Source organism: Trachypithecus francoisi, unplaced genomic scaffold, assembly GCF_009764315.1.
Source record: "Trachypithecus francoisi isolate TF-2019V2 unplaced genomic scaffold, Tfra_2.0 Lachesis_group5, whole genome shotgun sequence".
Lineage (NCBI taxonomy): Eukaryota > Metazoa > Chordata > Mammalia > Primates > Cercopithecidae > Trachypithecus > Trachypithecus francoisi.
The window spans coordinates 108,958,073-108,979,169 of record NW_022681470.1 but is presented as its reverse complement, the minus strand read 5'-3'; the positions used below and the strand labels follow the sequence as shown (position 1 = coordinate 108,979,169).

The 21,097-nt window shown below is 43.2% G+C and overlaps 1 long non-coding RNA gene across 4 annotated transcripts in view; it reads left to right on the top strand.

Moving 5' to 3' along the window:
• LOC117075839 overlaps nt 1-21,097 on the top strand; it is a 74,780-nt gene that overhangs the window by 2,297 nt on the left and 51,386 nt on the right. For all 4 annotated transcript variants that reach the window (XR_004434154.1, XR_004434153.1, XR_004434152.1 and 1 more), the window contains exon 2: nt 1,966-2,064. This is a non-coding gene — a long non-coding RNA (uncharacterized LOC117075839). The remainder of the gene's footprint in view (nt 1-1,965; nt 2,065-21,097) is intronic.

Genomic DNA, 21,097 nt, shown 5'->3' with positions numbered 1-21,097 from the left:
CTAAAAAAATACAAAAAACTAGCCGGGTGAGGTGGCGGGCGCCTGTAGTCCCAGCTACTCGAGAGGCTGAGGCAGGAGAATGGCGTAAACCCGAGAGGTGGAGCTTGCAGTGAGCTGAGATCTGGCCACTGCACTCCAGCCTGGGTGACAGAGCAAGACTCCGTCTCAAAAAAAAAAAGAAAAAGAAATAGATTTTAGTGTTGTGAAAAGAAGACTTCGGAATCAGAAGACCTGGTCCTGGCCAGGCACGGTGGTTCACGCCTGTAATCTCAGCACTCTGGGAGGTGGAGGCGGGTGGATCACCTGAGGTCAGGAGTTCAAGACCAGCCTTGCCAACATGGCCAAATCCTGTCTCTACGAAAAAATGCAAAAAAAAAAAAAAAAAATAGGCCTAGGCCAGGCACAGTGGCTCATGCCTATAATCCCAGAACTTTGGGAGGCCGAGGCAGGCAGATAACCTGAGGTCGGGAGTTCAAGACCAACCTGAGCAACATGGTGAAACCCTGTCTCTACTAAAAATACAAAATTAGCCGGTTGTAATGGCGCATGCCTGTAATCCTGGGAGGTGGAGGTTGCAGTGAGCTGAAATCACGCTGCCTGGTCACTCCAGCCTGGTCAAAAAGAGCGAAACTCCATCTCAAATAAATAAATAAATAGGCCAGGCACAGTGGCTCATGCCTGTAATCCTGGCAGTTTGGGAGGCTGTGGCAGGCGGATCACGGGGTCAGGAGTTCAAGACCAGCCTGACCAACATGGTGAAACCCCGTCTCTACTAAAAATACAAAAATTAGCCTGGCGTGGTGGCACGCACCTATAATCCCAGCTACTCAGGAGGCTGAGGTAGGAGAATCACTGGGAACCCAGGAGGCAGAGGTTGCAGTAAGCCAAGATCGTGCCACTGCACTCCAGCCTGGGTGACAGAGTGCAAAGAAAAAAAAAAGAAGAAGATCTGGTCCTATAACCGCTATCTGTGTTATTCTGGGCAATTAACTCACTGAACTTTCTTGGGCTTTGGTTTCCTCGCCAGATAAATTAAAAATAATACCTACTAGCCCGAACTGTTGTGTTAATCAAATGAGACAGTATCTGCAGAAGAAGTAATTAGTAAAACTTTGAAAGTGTTCTATAAGTATTTATGAATTAATGTCATAATTTGTCTAAAGTACATAAAAGGGAAAAATCAAAAGCAACTCCAAGGCTCTTACCTGCAAAAATAGAAACAGGGTGGGTGGGTGAGCTGCTGAAAATAATAAAATAATACAGGTAAAATTCTTGCTCTTCTGCCAGATTTTCTTCCTGATTTGAGGCACACAACATTGAAGAAATGAACTAGGAAGCATAGGATGAGAAATCAGAGTGGAGAGGAAATTGGAGATCTTCTAAGGCACTCCTGACATTTTACAGAAATGGAAATTAAGGCCCAGGGACGCTAAAAGACTTGTCTGAGGCCTCCCATCTAATGATTGGCATGATCAGAAACTCAGTTTCTTTAAGTATAAAGAACAAGTACAATCTTTAAGATAAAATATTTTGTCATGGGGGTCTTTTAGAATCATTACATCAGGCCAGGCTCAGTGGCTCAGGCCTGTAATCTGAGCACTTTGGGAGGCCGAGGCAGGCGGATCACGAGGTCAGGAGATCGAGACCATCCTGGCTAACACAGTGAAACCCCGTCTCTGCTAAAAATACAAAAAATTAGCCGGGCATGGTGGCGGGCACCTGTAGTCCCAGCTACTCGGGAGGCTGAGGCAGGAGAATGGCGTGAACCCAGGAGGTGGAGCTTGCAGTGATCGGAGATTGTGCCACTGCACTCCATCCTGGGTGACAGAGCGTGACTCTGTCTCAAAAAAAAAAAAAAAAAAAAAGAATAATTACATCAGAACCAGAGAAGACCTGGTGCTTTCTACTGGCTTTTAGATTTATGACTATCACAAAATTCTTAGGATTCACCTTTCTGTTTTAAAGGTTGATAGACTGGATGCAGCTATGGTAATCTGCCTCAGGAAAATGCCGGACTGTTGTTTGCAAGCTTGTTAAGTGAGCAAAACTTGGGAAGATTTCAAGGTAAGAGTTATAACTTCGTAAGTTAGTGATGCAATAAGAAATGCAAATGCAAACTTCAAAAAAATATGATATAGGTACTCTTTAAGCTGAGTAAGTTGCTCTGTTGCTTTATCGGAAAAAAGATAAAATTACAGTGTGTTCTCCAGAATTCACCTACTTAACTTACATTCTTTCAGTTACTTCACCATTTCTGTGATGTAATAAATAGGAAGGTGCTATTTTGCCCATTTTAGTAACAATAATACAGGAAAGAATTCTTTTTTTAATTGACACATTGTAATTGTTTTTGGTTTTTTTTTTTTTAATTTTCATTGTAATTGCTGGCTTTTTGTATGTTTAGTTATTCTGGTGGCCAGGGATTTGCTTTACTGCTTCTTTGGGCCTTTGAGAATTTTTTTGTGCACACACAGACACACACATACACATATATGTAATATGTAATTGTACATATTCTGGGTTACAGTTTGGTGTTTCCATACAAACAAATGTTGTATACTGATCAAATCAGGGTACTTAGCATATCTCTCACCTTGTGCTGTTTTGTGATATACAATATCTTATTGTTAACAGCAACCCTACTGTGCAATAAAACACCAGAACTTATTCTTCCAATCTAATTGTCACTTTGTACCTGTTGACAGCCTCTCCCTCTCCTCCTTTCCCCTCTCCCCTTTCTAGTCTCAGATAACCACTCTTCTCTTTGCTTGTAGGATATAAACTCTTACTTTAAAAAAATTAGATTCCACAGATCATACAGTATTTATCTTTCTGTGTCTGGCTTATTTCACTTAACATAATGTCCTCCAGGTTTAACCATATTTTCACAAATGGCAAGATTTCATGCTTTTTTACAGCTGTATAATATTATGTTATCCATATGTACCACATTTTCTCTTTTTTTTCCTTTTTCTTTTTTTTTTTTTTTTTTTTTTTTTGAGACGGAGTCTCGCTCTGTCACCCAGGCTGGAGTGCTGTGGCCGGATCTCAGCTCACTGCAAGCTCCGCCTCCCGGGTTTACGCCATTCTCCTGCCTCAGCCTCCCGGGTAGCTGGGACTACAGGTGCCGCCACCTCGCCTGGCTAGTTTTTTGTAGTTTTTAGTAGAGACGGGGTTTCACCGTGTTAGCCAGGATGGTCTCGATCTCCTGACCTCGTGATCCACGCGTCTCGGCCTCCCAAAGTGCTGGGATTACAGGCTTGAGCCACCGCGCCCGGCTCCTTTTTCTTTTCTTTTTTTTTTTTGAGACTGAGTCTCACTCTGTCCCCCAGGCTGGAGTGCGGTGATGCAATGTCAGCTCACTGCAACCTCTGCCTCCCAGGTTCAAGCGATTCTTCTGCCTCAGCCTCCCAAGTAGCTGGGATTACAGGCACCTGCCACCATGCCTGGCTATTTTTGTATTTTTAGTAGAGACAGGGTTTCACCATATTACTTAGGCTGGTCTCAAACTCCTGACCTCAAATGACCCACCCACCTCAGTCTCCCAAAGTGCTGGGATTACAGGCATGAGCCACCGTTCCCAGCCTCACATTTTCTTTATTCATTCATTCACTGTTAGATATTTGGGTTGATTCCATAACTTGGTTATTGTAAATAGTGCTGCAATAAACATAGGAGGGCAGATACCACATCAATGTTAACTGACTTCATTTCCTTTGAATACATAGCCACTAGTGGGACTTCTATTTTTAATGTTTTGAGGTAAAAATTTTCAACAAAGGTGCAAAGAACACACATTGGGAAAAAGTCTCTTAAATAAATGGTGCTGGGAAAATTGGAAAGTCACATGCAGAAGAATAAGACTAGACCCTGTCTCCACCATATACACAAATCAACTCAAAATGGATTAAAGACTATCTTCCATAGCTGCTGTACTAATTTGTAATTCCACCAAAATGTGTGAATGTTGTCTTTTCTCCATATCCTTGCCAACACTTGTTTTCTTTTGTCTTTTTTTTTTTTTTTTTTTTAAAGGCAGCGTCTCACTGTGTCACTCAGGCTGGAGTGCAGTGGTGCAATCTTGGCTCATTGCAACCTCTGCTTCCTGGGTTCAAGCAATTCTCCTGTCTCGGCCTCCCGAGTAGCTGAAACTATAGGCAAGTGCCACCATACCTGGCTAATTTTTGTATTTTTAGTAGAGACGGGGTTTCACTGTGTTGGCCAGGCTGGCCTTGAATTCCTGATCTCAAGTGATCCAACTGCCTCAGCCTCCCAAAGTGCTGGGATTACAGGCATGAGCCACCATGCCCCAGCCTGTTTGTTAATAGCCATTCTAACTAGAGTGGGGTGATACCTCATTGTGATTTTGATTTGCATTTGCCTAATGATTAGTGATGTTGAGCATTTTTTCATGTACCTGTTGGCCATTTGTATGTCTTCTTTTGAGAAATGCCTATTAAGGTCTTTTGCCCACTTTTAAATCAAGATAATTTGTTTTTCATTGTTGAATTAAGTTATTTATATATTCTTCAGATATTAACTCCTTGTGAGATGTATAGTTTGCTTATATTTTCTTCCATTCTGTAGATTGTCTCTTCATTTTGTTACTTGCTTCCTTTTTATGTACAAAAGCTTTTCAGTTTGATATAATCCCATTGGTCTATTTTTTGCTTTTGTTGTCTATGCTTTGAGATCTTATTTTAAAAACCCTTGCCCAACCCGATGTTGTAAAGCATTTCCCTTATGTTTTCTTTTAGTAATTTCATAGTTTCAAGTTTTGTATTTAAGTCTTTAATCCATTTTGAGTTGATTTGTGTATATGATGGAGATGGGGTCTAGTCTTCGGCTTCTGCATGTAACTTCCAGTTTTCCCAGTACCATTTATTGAAGAAACTGTCTTTTTCCCAGTGTGTTTTCTTGGCACCTTTGTTGCAAAACAGTTGGCCATAGATGCATGAATTTATTTCTGGGTTTTTTATTCTGTTCCATTGGTCTCTGTGTTTGTGTTTATGCCAATACCATGCTGTTTTGGTTACTATAGCCTTGTAGTATATTTTGCAGTCAAGTACTGTGATGCCTCAGCTTTGTTATTTTTGCTCAGGATTTATTTGCCTGTTTGAGTCTTTTGTGGCTCCATATAATTTGTTTTTTGTTGTTGTTGTTGGTTTTTTTTTTTTTTTGAGATGGAGTTTCACTCTTGTTGCCTAGACTGGAGTGCAATGGCACAATCTCGGCTCTCCGCAACCTCCGCCTCCCAGGTTTAAGCGATTCTCCTGCCTCACCCTCCCAAGTAGCTGGGATTACAGGCATGTGCCACCACGCCTGGTTAATTTTGTATTTTTATTAGAGACGGGGTTTCTCCATGTTGGTCAGGCTGGTCTCGAACTCCCGACCTCAGGTGATCCCCCCTCCTTGACCTCCCAAAGTACTGGGATTACAGAGTGAGCCACCGCGCCCGGCTATCTTTTTTATTTCTGTGAAATATATCATAGGTATTAGATAGAGACTGTAGTTTGTAGATCACTTTGGGTAGTATGGGTGTTTCAACAATATTAATTCTCCCATGAACATGAAATGTCTTTCCATTCCTTTGTGTCTTCTTCAGTTTCTTTCATCAAGGTTTTATAGTTTTCAGTTTAGAGATCTTTAACCTCCTTGGTTAAGTTTATTCTTAAGTATCTTATTTTTTGTAGCTATTGTAAATGGAATCATTTTCCTGATTTCTTTTAGGAAAGGATTCTTTTTAAACATAGTATTTTGGCCGGGCGCGGTGGCTCAAGCCTGTAATCCCAGCACTTTGGGAGGCTGAGGCGGGCGGATCACGAGATCAGGAGATCGAGACCATCCTGGCTAACACTGTGAAACCCCGTCTCTACTAAAAAGTACAAAAAACTAGCCGGGCGAGGTGGCGGGCGCCTGTAGTCCCAGCTACTCCGGAGGCTGAGGCAGGAGAATGGCGTAAACCCGGGAGGCAGAGCTTGCAGTGAGCTGAGATCCGGCCACTGCACTCCAGCCCGGGCTACAGAGCGAGACTCCGTCTCAAAAAAAAAAAAATAATAATAATATTTTGTCATTAAGAATACTGCGCCCCCCCATAATATATAATAATTTAATAGGGAATATGGAAAATGTGATTTGCTTTTGAACCATATTTGAAGAAAGGGTTTGCTAAGCACATACCTGGAGTAAAGAAGATAATGTCAACCCTAAAAACTTTTTTTTTTAAGTTGAGAGCCCTCTCATTCAGAATATCATCATCTAATTTCAGGTTATATGTCAGGTGTAGTCCTGCTTTCAAAGTCGTGTGTCTCAATGTAGGGTGAATTTTGCCATTCTTTAAAGAAAGACTAACTCAGTATTCGTGAGATGCACTCTAAGCTCCTCCCTTGACCTCCCCATTTCTCCTCAGCTCTCCTTGCTCTGTTTTGACCTATCACTTATCTTACCAGCCTGCACCAGTTTAGTATCCTAATCAGTTACTTCCTTGGCACTCTACTGACATGACATGACGCGGTCAAAATAGTTTGCTAGAAAACAAAATGTTTGCAATAAAAATTTCTTCAACATGACAAATGAGTCAAAAATTATCGTTTCCAACTGCTGGTTTTTTGTATGTTTAGTTATTCTGGTGGCCAGGGATTTACTTTACTGCTTCTCTAGGTCTTTGAGAATTTTTTTGTGCGCACACAGACACACACATACACATATATATGTTTCTTAAGGAATCATATTGTACATACTGTTTTTTTTCCACTGAGACGGAATCTCACTCTATCACCCAGGCTGGAGAGGAGTGGTGCGACCTCGGCGCACTGAAACCTCCACCTTCTGGGTTCAAGCGATTCTCCTGCCTCAGCCTCCTGAGTAGCTAGGCTTACAGGGGTGCACCACCATACCTGACTGATTTCTGTATTTTTAGTAGAGACCGGGTTTCACCGTGTTGGTCAGGCTGGTCTCAAACTCCTGACCTCAGATCCACCTGCCTCGGCCTTCCAGATTGCTGGGATTATAGGCGTGAGCCACCACGCCTGGCCGCTGTTTACTACTTTCTAAATATTTGCAGGCTGGGTGTGGTGGCTCACGCCTGTAATCCCAGCACTTTGGTAGGCTGAGGCAGGTGGATCATGAGGTCAAGAGTAAAAATATAAAAATTAGCTGGGTATGGTGGCAGGTGCCTGTAATCCCAGTAATCCCAGTACTCGGGAGGCTGAGGCAGAGAATTGCTTGAACCTGGGAGGTGGAGGTTGCAGTGAGCCGAGATCGTGCCACACTGCACTCCAGCCTGGGCGACAGCAAGCCTTTGTCTCAAAAAAAAGAAACAAACAAACAAAAAATATATATATATATATATTTGCAATGGCTTGATAATATGAGACATTTACATTGCTTCTTAATAATCATCTAAGAATTAATTTAGATTAAAAAGCACAAAAGTTTGAAACATACCTAAAATTTTATGAAAATCTGACAGTACTGCTTTAAAACTTTAAAGGTGGCAAAACAATCCATATGGAAAACAAGCAGCTGAGAATATTCCTTTTTGACCTGTTTATCTTCAAATTCAATTTGTTTTCAACCAGATTACTTGAGGCTCAATCTACGTCATTCTAATTCCCACTCTGGTCTGATATGGCTTGACTCCTGCTCCTTGTCTTTGCTAGCCCAGGAGGATAGTTTTGACCTGTGCTCTTTGTAACCTACATCTTCGCTGTTTAGGATCTTTTCTAGGAAGCATTCTTTCTAGAGATGGTCCTATGTATTTGCCAGATCTGTTTTCTTCCTTTACCCCTAGCTACTAAAAGTCCTAACCATGAGTACCTTCCCTCCCTCCCTCCTTTCCTCCCTCCCTTCCCTCCTTTCTTCTTTCCATCTCTAGTAAAGTATTTTAGGCAAATGGGATGGGGAGTTCAATAATAACAATAGTAAATTGATGACAGCCAAGATTTCTGGAATACTTACCATATGCTAAGCATTGCTGTAAGCACTTCAGATGTAGTAACACTCATTAGTTCCTCACAAAAATGCTATAAACTAGGAACTGTTACAATCCCCATTTTATAGACATATACAGATAGAGAGAGGTTAAGTAACGTCCCGAAGGTCACATAATCAGTATTGTCTCGAGTCATCAGAAAGTAGTCATCATGGCCGGGCACAGTGGCTCACACCTGTAATCCCAGCACTTTGGGAGGTCAAGGCGGATGGATCATGAGGTCGGGAGTTTGAGAACAGCCTGGCCAACATAGTGAAACCTTGTCTCTACTAAAAATACAAAAATTAGCCAGATGTGGTGGCAGGCGCCTGTAGTCCCAGATACTTGGGAGGCTGAGGCAGGAGAATGACTTGAACCTGGGAGGTGAAGGTTTACAGTGAGCTGAGACCGGGCCATTGCACTCCAGCCTTGGCAACAGAGCAAGACTCTGCCTGAAAAAGAAAAAAAGTAGTCATCATTTAGTTTTCACCAAAAATACACAAGTAGAAATTGTCATTTGTAACTATTAATACCATAGGAGACTAATTGATAGAATTTAAGGCCATCTTGACTTAGAAAAACCCTGTTTTGGTTTCCTTTTATGTTAATAGAGTGAAACAACCATTATGAAAGCATGTGCCATGAAAGCTGCCATTGAAACCAGAGCTTCACCACAGAGAACTACCCCCTGCTTATCTGAATTTGGGGTAGTTATCAGTCTCTAGTCAGCTAAGTTGGGGACAAAGATGATGGGACGTGGTTTTGTTAGCAGCTTAAATTTTTTTTTTTTGAGATGGAGTTTCACTGTTTCACCCAAGCTGGAGTGAAGTGGCGCGATCTCAGCTCACTGCAGCCTCCACCCCCTGGGTTCAAGCAATTCTCCTGCATCAGCCTCCAAAGTAGCTGGGATTACAGGCATGTGCCACCACACCAGGCTAATTTTTGTATGTTTAGTAGAGATGGGGTTTCACCGTGTTGGCCAGGCTAGTCTCGAACTTCTGACCTCAGGTGATCCACCCACCTCAGCCTCCCAAAGTGCTGGAATTACAGGTGTGGGCCACCATGCCCAGCCAACTAACAGCTTAATTTTAAGGTCACCTATTTCTAGGAAGTTCTGGGTGTCCTGGTCCCCATATTCCATGCTATAAGATCATTCAGTGTGAGAACCTGGACTTTAAAGCCCTCACCCAAAGCAGCAGCAGATAGTTGGAATTACTGGACGACTGCACATCAAGCCTACTGTGACTCAGCCAAGGGGTGCATGCAGTGTAGGAGGCCTCTAACATCACAGTGACTGTCTTTGGGTATATATCTGCCTGGGGATCCAGAACTGGGTGTTCTACCTGTACCTTCATGCTGCTGCACTGGTGAGCAAGATGAGGCTTAAATAAAGCATACAATTCAATTTGTGGTTACCTCTGAGAACCCCAAATCTGCCATGGATCTCTGCACCACACAACACCTGTGACACCTGTGCCAAGGTGAGGTGCAGTAGCTACCACACCTACTTCTGAGCTGCCTATTAGAGTGACGCCTTCCTCCCTACCCTCCCTCTGTCTTACCTTTTGCACAAATCATGGGCTCAGATGTTATACCTGTTATTGCACTCTGATATGATTATTTTATTTATTTATTTTTTTGCAGTCATGGAATAAGGCCATACCCTGTGGGTAGGGTATAAAGGTTTCCCTCTATATGGTAGATATTATCAGTCATTATAGAAAGAGAGAATCCTCACACAAAAAAACTTGGAACATGGAACAGATGGAAGGTGGCACTTCTGGATATGCCTTTTTACATCTGAACTTGAAAGAATTAAGAATTGTTGAAGGCCCTTCTCACTGATCAGGGGAAATAGCTTCTGTCACAGAGCTGCCTACTCCAGGAGAACCAAAAATGAAAGCAAACACTCATATTTTGTAAGTCTGTTCCCTGAACTTCTGTCAGTCAAGTTTAATCTAAATCAAGGATTCAAACTGAGAAGCATTTAAGGACCAATAAAAAGTTAATTAGCCTAGTATAAGTCAATAAGAAATGGTAAGCAGTATGGGGGAACGTAGTGCCATACCGTTCTAGGCATCCAAATTCAAGCATTTACAATGTACTACATGAAGCACTACCCTATACAGCACTAATAACAGCACAAACTTGCTTGACATTTCTACATAATACATTATTCATTGATTCAGAAGAAAAATAGAATTCTTAAAACTCCTAACTTTATTTTTTATTAATATAAAGGAGGAACCAACAACAGCAAAAAATTGTGTGGGAGTTAGAAAATAAGGACTAGGCGGCCGGGCGCAGTGGCTCACGCCTGTAATCCCAGCACTTTGGGAGCCCAAGGCAGGCGGATCACGAGGTCAGGAGATCGAGACCATCCTCGCTAACACAGTGAAACCCCGTCTCTACTAAAAAATAGAAAAAATTAGCTGGGCATGGTGGCGGGCGCCTATGGTCCCAGCTACTCTGGAGGCTGAGGCAGAAGAATGGCATGAACCTGGGAGGCAGAGCTTGCGGTGAGCCGAGATCTTGCCACTGCACTCCAGCCTGGGAGACAGAGCAAGACTCTGTCTCAAAAAAAGAAAAAAAAAGAAAAGAAGGACTAAGCAGGCAGATGTGGGATGGGGCCAACAAAACATGGCAGCCAGCAGACCAGTCTGTTTCACCATGGTCTCTGCTGCAGTATTTAAGAAATAGGTAGAGCCGGCTAGACGTGGTGGTTCACGCCTGTAATCCCAGCACTTTGGGAGGCCGAGGCTGGTGGATGACCTTAGGTCGGGAGTTTGAGACCAGCCTGACCAACTTGGAGAAACCTCGTCTCTACTAAAAATACAAAATTAGCCAGGCGTGGTGGCACATACTTGTAATCCCACCTACTTGGGAGGCTGAGGCAGGAGAATCGCTTGAACCCAGGAGGCAGAGGTTACGGTGAGCCGAGATTGCGCCATTGCCCTCCAGCCTGGGCAAGAAGAGTGAAACTCCCCATCTCAAAAACAAACAAACAAAGAAATAGGTAGAACTGGGTGTGGTGGCTCATGCCTGTAATCCCAGCACTTCAGGAGGCTGAGGTGAGCTGATCACTTGAGGTCAAGAGTTTGAAACTAGCCTGGCCAACATGGTGAAACCCCGTCTCTGCTTAAAAAAAAAAAAAAAAAGCAGAAATTAGTCAAGCATGGTGGCAGGCACCTGTAATCCCAGCTGCTTGGGAGGGTGAGGCAAGAGAATCGCTTGAACCCCAGAGGCAGAGGTTGCAGTGAGCTGAGATTGCATCACTGCATTCCAGCAACAGAGTAAGACTCCATCTCAAAAAAAAAAAGGTAAAAAGCAGAATGCTTCCTCCGGTGATTTAGGAAAGATCAGGGTGATTTATGAAAGATCCCCAAGGAAAAGTTGAATATCAGAATGAGGGTCATTTTCGCAGTCCCATCCCTGTATGGAGACACTCCTTTCGTTATTACCTTTGGCAGATGAGGATTTGAGTTTAAGAGACCTAATGGATTTCCATACAACTTCATAATTTCCCCCCATCTAAGACCCATGCTTCCATTTTTGTCACCATGGCCACAGCGGCTGAAATGGCTCACTAAACAGCCTTCATCCCCACACTGCACCACTAAATGGACAAGTTCTTTTTTCTCTAGTGTCTTAAATTCATGGCCTCAGTCTGAGGCCTTTAGTTTTATACTGCTTTGAGAGAGTCCTCTTTAAAGTCTTAGAGATATACATATACCTCTTACTGTTTACCACCTCTAATTTAATAGCAAGAAAGAAACTAGAAATCTTGTAGGAATATTCTCTGTTCTTTTTTTTTTTTTTTTTTTCAGATGAAGTCTCACTCTTGTCCACAGGCTGGAGTGTAATGGCGCGATCTTGGGATCTTGGTTCACCGCAACCTCCGCCTCCCGGGTTCAAGTGATTCTCCTGCCTCAGCCTCCCCAGTAGCTGGGATTATAGGTGCCTGCCAACACGCCTGGCTAATTTTTGTATTTTTAGTAGAGACGAGGTTTCACCATGTTGGCCAGGCTGGTCCCGAACACCTGACCTCAGGTTATCTGCCCGCCTCAGTCTCCCAAAGTGCTGGGATTATAAGTGTGAGCCACTGCACCTGGCCAAGGAATACTCTTTGTTCTATGCTACCTACTAGGACAGCTAGTCTACTTAGTTATCCCCAAAACCAAAAGGATAGTAACTCAACAAGCTCAGAATACACCATTCTGCTTGCAGCCATGGTTTTCACCACTACCCCATTTCCCCCTGTACACATAGCTCATTACCTTGTCGCATGTACACTTGCTATAGTCACAGCAGGAACTGGAATCTGGAGATGTTACATGCCACACAAGAGGTCAATGAGAAGCACAAAACCATACATTGCAAATGGGTAACATATCAGTGTGGCCATCCAAGCAGAGGATTAGGTATGGCCTTCATCTCATGTTCCCATTAGGCTCAGATGAGCTAGATAATGGAGTTTTGCTCCTGTTTCCTATTCAAAGATTAGTCAACCTGGGAGCTTTCTAATTCTATTATATGTATTTCATTTGTTTCACTAGTTACTCATTTGATCAACCCAGGGAAGACCATAACATGAATGAAACAGCCCAAGTATGCTTTAACCATAATATGGGATTGCATAATTCAGGCTACCAAGACCATTTAACAGAATCCAGGGGAATGAGGGAAGTGTGGACTACAGGAGTTAGTGGGGGAATTCTCAGTCACTGCAACCATGCTTCTAAACAAAGGCCTTCACCAAGAACCTAGGGCAATCTCATTCCATCTGCCAGAACTTATAGGGGTATCACTAAATTATGCTTAGTCAAAATTGGGTAATTTGTAGTTTATAAATACTATAAAACTTATATTTAGGCCGGGTGTGGTGGCTCACGCCTGTAATCCCAGCACTTTGGGAGGCCGAGGCGGGCGGATCAAGAGGTCAGGAGATCGAGACCTTCCTGGCTAACACAGTGAAACCCCGTCTCTACTAAAAATGCAAAAAATTAGCCGGGCATGGCGGCGGGCGCCTGTAGTCCCAGCTACTTGGGAGGCTGAGGCAGGAGAATGGCGTGAACCCGGGAGGTGGAGCTTGCAGTGAGCCGAGATCGCACCACTGCACTCCAGCCTGGGCGACTGAGCGAGACTCCGTCTCAAAAAAAAAAAAAGACATATTTAAATCTAGGTCTACTTAATTCTTAGTTTCTGTTCTTAAGTGCTGGATTATTTTCATTCATTTGTTTTGTTCAAAATCTTGACGTTATAGGAAAGGATGGGAATGAGGAGGAGGATGAGGCAAGAAAATGCAGAACTGCTTCATAGTCCCAATGCTGAACCTTTCTACATGCTGTTTCTTCTTCATATAAAGCACTTCTTGGCCAGGTGTGGTGGCTTACACCTATAGTCCCAGCTCTTGGTGGGCAGGTCACTTGAGGTCAGGAGTTCGAGACTAGCATGGCCAACATGGTGAAACCCAATCTCTACTAAAAATACAAAAAAATTAGCCAGGTGTGGTAGCGTGCCTGTAGTCCCAGCTACTTGGGAGGCTGAGGGAGGAGAATCATTTAAACTGGGGAGGCAGAGGTTGCAGTGAGCCGAGATCATGCCACTTCATTCTAGCCTGGGTGACAGAGAGAGACTCCACCTCAAAAACAATAAACAAACAAAAAGCACTTCTTCCTTCCACTTGGTAAACTGTGTACAGAATAATATGGAGATGGAAGAGAGGCAGGTAGATTAACGGGGAGCAGTTTTAGTAATTATATTGTATGATTCAGACGTCTTCTTAATTCAGCTTTCCTGCTAATTAATGTAAATTAATAAGGTTTCTGCTGGGCACGGTGGCTCACGTCTGTAATCCCAGCATTTTGGGAGGCCGAGGCGGGTGGATCATGAGGTCAGGGGACTGAGACCATCCTGACTAACACAGTGAAAACCCATCTCTACTAAAAATACAAAAAAAATTAGCCGGGTGTGGTGGGGGGCGCCTGTATTCCCAGCTACTTGGGAGGCTGAGGCAGGAGAATGGCGTGAACCCAGGAGGCGGAGCTTGCAGTGAGCCAAGATTGGGCCACTGCACTCCAGCCTGAGCAATAGAGCAAGACCCTGTCTCAAAAAAAAAATTAATAAGATTTCATAATTATTATATTTACCAACCAGGTTCTTTCTACATAATTATTGTTTACCTTCTAATAAATTACTTAGAAAGGCCACCTACAAATCCAAATTATATGCAAAATGTTTCATTTCCTATTTCCTTCCCAGGGATGCATAATTATTTTGGAAAAATCATTGGCAGCCGGGCATTGTGGCTCATGCCTGTAATTGCAGCACTCTGGGAGGCCAAGGCAGGCGGATCCACCTGAGGTCAGGAGTTCAAAATCAGCCTGGCCAACATGGTAAAACCCCATCCTTATTAAAAACACAAAAATTAGCTGGGCTTTGTGGTGCACACCTATAGTCCCAGCTATTCAGAAGACTGAGGCAGGAGAATCATTTGAACCCAGGAGGCAGAGATTGTAGTGAGCCAAGATGGTGCCACTGTACTCCAGCCTAGGAGACACAGCCAGACTGTCTCTCAGGAAAAAAAAAAAAAAAAATCATTGGCTTGTAAGTTAAAATCTTTATCTTGCTCTACCTTCTCTAGAATACCTACATCTCTTTTTTTTCTTTTTTTTTTTTGAGAGGGAGTATTGGTCTGTCGCCCAGGCTAGAGTGCAGTGGCACGATCTCGGTTCACTGCAAGCTCCGCCTTCCGGGTTCACGCCATTCTCCTGCCTCAGCCTCCCAAGTAGCTGGGACTACAGGCACCCGCCACCACCCCCAGCTAATGTTTTGTAGTTTTAGTAGAGACAGGGTTTCACCCTGTTAGCCAGGATGGCCTTGATCTCCCGACCTTGTGATCCATCTGCCTCGGCCTCCCAAAGTGCTGGGATTACAGGCATGAGCCACAGTGCCTGGTCATTCTTTTTTTTTTTTTAATATTATATATTCACAAACTTTACCAATTCATGGAAAGGATTCCTCTAGGATATTGGTGGATCTCTTGAAGCACTAAGAACCTCAAGCAAAATGTATGCAGTCTTTGTACTTTAAAATAAAGTATTGGCCGGGAACTGTGGCTCACGCCTGTAATCCCAGCACGTTGGGAGGCCAAGGCAGGCGGATCACAAGGTCAGGAGATCAAGATCATCCTGGCTAACACGGTGAAACCCCATCTCTACTAAAAATACAAAAAATTAGCCAGGCGTGGTGGCAGGCACCTGTAGTCCCAGCTACTCGAGAGGCTGAGGCAGGAGAATGGCGTGAACCCGGGAAGCAGAGCTTGCAGTGAGCCAGGATCGCGCAACTACGCTCCAGCCTGGGAAACAGAGCTAGACTCCATCTCAAAAAAAAAAAAAAAAAAAATTAAAGTATTTCAACCAGGAGCAGTGGCTCATGCTTGTAGTCCCAGAACTTTGGGAGGCCAGGCAGGATGATTGCTTGAGCCCTGGAGTTTCAGACTGGTCTGGCCAACATAGCCAGACCCCATTTCTAAAAAAAAAAAAAAAAAAATTAGCTGGATGTGGTGGCACACACCTGTAGTATCTGCTTTGGGAGGCTCAGATGGGAAGATTGCTTGAGCTTAGGAGGTTGAGGCTGCAATGAGCTATGATCATACCACTGCACTCCAGCCTGGGTGACAGAACAAGACCCTGTCTCAAAAAACAATCTATTTAATAGATAAACGTTCAGGCATTCCAAATTCCTACTGTGTTGTCTACTATTAGGAATGCATGCTGGCTGAGGCAGGAGTTCAAGACCAGCCTGGCCAACATGGTGAAACCTCATATCTTCTAAAATACAAAAATTAGCTGGGCATGGTGGTGGGTACCTGTAATCCCAGTTACTCAGGAGGCTGAGGCGGAGAATGTCTTGAACCCAGGAGGCGGAGATTGCAGTGAGCCGAGATCTCGCCATTGCACTCCAGCCTGGAAGACAGAGTAAGACTCCGTCTCCAAAAATAATAATAATAATAATAATCTGTGGAATTTAACATTCCTTTAAACTTAAAAAATAAGAAAAAGTAAATTAAAAAAAAAAAAAGAATGCATGCTGGGGTCTGCTCAGTGATTCACAAGGCAGGAGATCTCTTGAGCCAAGGAGTTTGAGACCAACCTGGGCAAAGTGGCAAGACCCTGTCTCTACAAAAAAAAATTAAAAATTAGCAGGGCATAGTGGCACACTTCTGTAGTCCTAGCTACTTGGGAGGTTGAGGCAGGAGAGTCATTTGGGCTCATGAGTTTGAGGTTATACTGAGCTTTGATCACACCACTGCACTCCAGCCTGGGCAACAGAGTAAGACCTTATTTCAAGAAAACAAACAAACAAAGAATTCAGGGCTGGGCGGTGTGGCTCACACCTGTAATCCCAGCACCTTGGGAGGCCAAGGCAGGCAGATCGCTTGAGGTTAGGAGTTTAAGGCCAGCCTGGCCAACATAGTGAAACCTTGTCTCTACTAAAATTACAAAAATTAGCTGGGTGTGGTGGCAGGCGCCTTTAATCCCAGCTACTTTGGTGGCTGAGGAAGGAGAATCACTTGAGCCCAAGAGGTGGAGGTTGCAGTGAGCCAGTATTGTGACACTACAGCCTGGATAACAGAGCAAGACTCTGTCTGAAAAAAAAAGTTCAGGTCAGAGGATCCCTTGAGGCCAGGAGTTCACGACCAGCCTGGGCAATGTAGCAAGACCTTGTCTCAAAAAAAAAAGAATGCAAAAGTCATAGAACCTTTTCCTAGGAGAGAATGCTAGGAGGAAGGAGGGAAACAGTATATTTTAAGGTAAATAAGAAAGGCCTAGTGCCCCATGGATAGATTTTTCTATCTACATATTAGAGATAAGTTTAAATTTTGTGGTGTTTGGGTATTACTTCCTGCCAGTGTGAAAAGTTAACCTTTCTAAGACAATCTCTACTAATAATCAGGACTTTTTCAAGATTTTTGCCTACTCCTTTCAAAGAGATTGCAAAACAATTTTAACTCACTAAAGAACATTTTTCACCTCTTGATTGTCCAGTAGAAGTGTAGTACAGTTCTTTTTTTATCTGTCCTTCCTTTGTTTTTATAGACTGGAAAGTATCCAGAAATAAAGGCATTCAGAAATGGAGGCACACATAGATGAAGGCAAAGGACATTCCTATGAAGGCAGGTCTGTAGGCAGCTGGTTATTTGTTTTTCTCTTGGCCTCTCTTGGCATTCTACCTTCATCTGGAAGAAAAATTAAAAAGGAGGATACTTTACAGGCCCTGCCTCAAGTATCTGACTTCTCTGGAAACTTGATTTTCACATTCAAAATATATGGGGAGTTTGGTTCAGTTAAATTTTATCACACCAGAATTGTTGAAAAGCAATAAATTATTACTGTATAATTGGTGCCTGTTTATTATCTTAGGTATTGTTATTTCTGTTTTTAACTCATTTGGAAAACCATAGACTATAAACTTTTCTCAACCTTCGATGCAGAGCTCCAACCGAACTAGCAAAGGACATTTCCTCAAAGAAAGAGTATTTTTTTCTGTAACAATTTAACTTTCTGACTTTCATTCTTCAAAATGTATCACTATAAATTTCCTACAAAAAGAGCTGTTTCTTCTCTTGGTATCATACAGATTGATTTGTATAGATGTATATGTATGGCTATTAAATATTTGTTGGTATAAAATGGTGAGTGTCAGTATAATAATGATGATAACAAATAGCAGCTAACATTTATAGCACTTACTCTGTGCCAGGCACTGTTGTAAGCATTTTACATAGAGTTGCTCAATCTAAAACCACTTTTACCTGGTTGTCTTTATTTAGCAAAACTCTTTAAGAATCTATGCTGCAATAAATTCCGCAACTCGGCCTTTACCTTCCCAACAAAAATAACTAGAATTACAGTGTTTTCTCTTTATCAGTTTGTCTCCAGAAAGCTGTCAACATTTTAGAACCATGCTAGTCCCCAAGACTTGATCTGAATATACAATAGGTAGCTGCATTGCCTATCTTAGGACATAGACCAGTAAACAAAACCAAAGGTAACTTTGCACGTAGTATAAGCCATTGATGTTAGCTTCACTGAAGTAGGAGAGGCAGTAAAAATGTTGACTTGAAGTCTGCTCTACCTTTCACCATCTTTCAGAAAAATATTGATCAGGACTAGCCTCCTCAGCAAATGTAGGCATATATAAAAATATATTTCTTCATCCTTTATGATGTAATAAAGACTAATGGCTTAAACTTAGAAATCTAACAAAGTGACAAGTTTTTTTCTCCCAATTCAGACCTATTTCTGTTCTTGAAAAGACATTTGGCCGGGCGCGGTGGCTCAAGCCTGTAATCCCAGCACTTTGGGAGGCCGAGACGGGCGGATCACGAGGTCAGGAGATCGAGACCATCCTGGCTAACACGGTGAAACCCCGTTTCTACTAAAAAATACAAAAAACTAGCCAGGCGAGGTGGCGGGCGCCTGTAGTCCCAGCTACTCGGTAGGCTGAGGCAGGAGAATGGCGTAAACCCGGGAGGCGGAGCTTGTAGTGAGCTGAGATCCGGCCACTGCACTCCAGCCTGGGCCACAGAGCGAGACTCCATCTCAAAAAAAAAAAGAAAAGAAAAGAAAAGACATTTAAGCCGGGCGCAGTGGCTCACGCCTGTAACCCCCACACTTTGGGAGGCCAAGGTGGGCGAATCACAAGGTCAGGAGGTTGAGACTAGCCTGGGCAACATGGTGAAACCCCATCTCTTTTTTTTGAGACGGAGTCTGGCTCTATCGCCCCAGGCTGGAGTGCAGTGGCACTATCTCCACTCACTGCAAGCTCCGCCTCCCGGGCTCACGCCATTCTCCTGCCTCAGCCTCCTGAGTAGCTGGGACTACAGGCGCCTGCCACCGTGCCCGGCTAATTTTTGTATTTTTAGTAGAGATGGGGTTTCACCATGTTAGCCAGGATGGTCTCGCTCTCCTGACCTTGTGATCCGCCCATCTCGGCCTCCCAAAGTGCTAGGATTACAGGTGTGAGCCACCGTGCCCAGCTGAAACCCCATCTCTACTAAAAAACACAAAAAATTAGCTGGGCGTCGTAGCAGGTACTTGTAATCCCAGCTACTCGGAAGGCTGAGGCAGGAGAATCGCTTGAAGCCAGGAGGTGGAGGTTGTAGTGAGCCGAGATTGCGTCACTGTACTCCAACCTGGGTGACAGAGTGAGACTGTCTCAAAGAAAAAAAAAAAGACATTAAGTCTCATACAGTTATGAAATTTCACGATTCCAGAAGGCTTTAGTAATCAAAATACAGATTTAAGACACTTATTCAGTCATTTCACTTAATTCAGCCATCTATTCATTTATTCATTGATTCCATCTTTATTGAATACCTACTATGTGCAGTGCAGTTACTCCAATCTTATCCAACATTGGACTACTAGCTAGTAAGATTTTTGTAATTCTATTTTTAAATTATTCCTTTACATGGGACAGAATTCAAAAGGTATAATATACAATGAAAAGGAAATCTCTTACTGGGCACGGTGGCTCATGCCTGTAATCCCAGCACTTTGGGAGGCCAAGGCAGGCGGATCACCTGAGGTCAGGAGTTCGAGACCAGCCTGACCAACATGGAGAAACCCTGTCTCTACTAAAAAAATATAAAATTAGCCAGGTGTGGTGGCACATGCCTGTAATCCCAGCTACTAGGGAGGCTGAAGCAGAATCACTTGAACCGGGGAGGCAGAGGTTGCGGTGAGCTGAGATGGTGCCATTACACTCCAGTCTGGGAAACAAGAGCAAAACTCCGTCTAGGAAAAAAAAAAAAAGGAAATCTTGCACCCCAGTTCCCCAGTCATTCACCTCACCTCCTCAAACAAAAAACAAGAAAAAGAACAATTAGGCCAGGCTTGGTGGCTCACACCTGTAATCCCAGCACTTTTTGAGGTCAAGTGGGCAGATCACAAGGTCAGGAGTTCGAGACCAGCCTGACCAACACGGTAAAACCCCGTCTCTACTAAAAATACAAAAATAGCTGGGCATGGTGGCATGCGCCTGTAATCCCAGCTACTCAGGAGGCTGAGGCAGGAGAATCGCTTGAATCTAGGAGGCAGAGGTTGCAGTGAGCCGAGATTGGATCACTGCACTCCAGCCCAGGCAACAGAATAAGACTGTCTCAAAAAAAAAATATTAAAAGAGTTATAATAAATACAGGCTTAGAAAAGAATAAAGTCTCACAACAAGGTAAAGGGGCAATAAATTGTGTGAAGATGTACATTGTTATTTCACACATGGCTAACATGTTACAAGTTATTCTTTTGAATGGTCAGCTATCAACAATAACATGCTTAGCCAGTAAGTCAGAGCCCAGCAAGGGGGTTCTGTAGGTTTCCAGTTTTTCTGGATTGGTTTTTCTTCTAAGGGCTAAAAGGTTCTAATGAAGGTAGCCACTTCCAAAGTATTTACCTTTTACTTACCTAGCTAGTAAGCCAGTGTTATCTGATGAGTCAAATTCTAGGGATATGCAAGTGAATGTAAATACTTTTTCCTGCCACCACAGTTTTGATATTCAAATCCTAGTAGTTTTACATTTAAAGATATAATATTGGCCAGGCACAGTTGCTCATGCCTGTAAGCCCAGCACTTTATGAGACTGAGGCAGGCGAATCACTTGAGGTCAGGAGTTCAAGACCAGCCTGGCCAACATGGTGAAACTCCGTCTCTACTAAAAATACATACAAAAAAATTAGCCAGGTGTGGTGGCAAGCACCTGTAATCTCAGCTATTTGGGAGGCTGAGGCAGAAGAATCACTTAAACCCAGGAGGCGGAGGTTGCCTTGAGCAGAGATTGCGCCACTGCACTCCAGCCTGGGCAACAGAGTGAGACTCCGCCTCAAAAAAAAAAAAAAGTAACACTGTCAATGTGCTTATGTTCTTCCAATTTGTCCAATATTAATCTACTGATGTTTAAGATTTGTTAATGTTTCAATGCACAAAATTAACTAGGTATTAATCTTTTATTAAAAATATTTTATTGGCCAGGTGTGGTGGCTTATGCCTATAATTCCAGCACTTTGAGAGGCCGAGGCAGGCAGATCACCTAAGGTGGGCAGTTCAAGACCAGCCTGACCA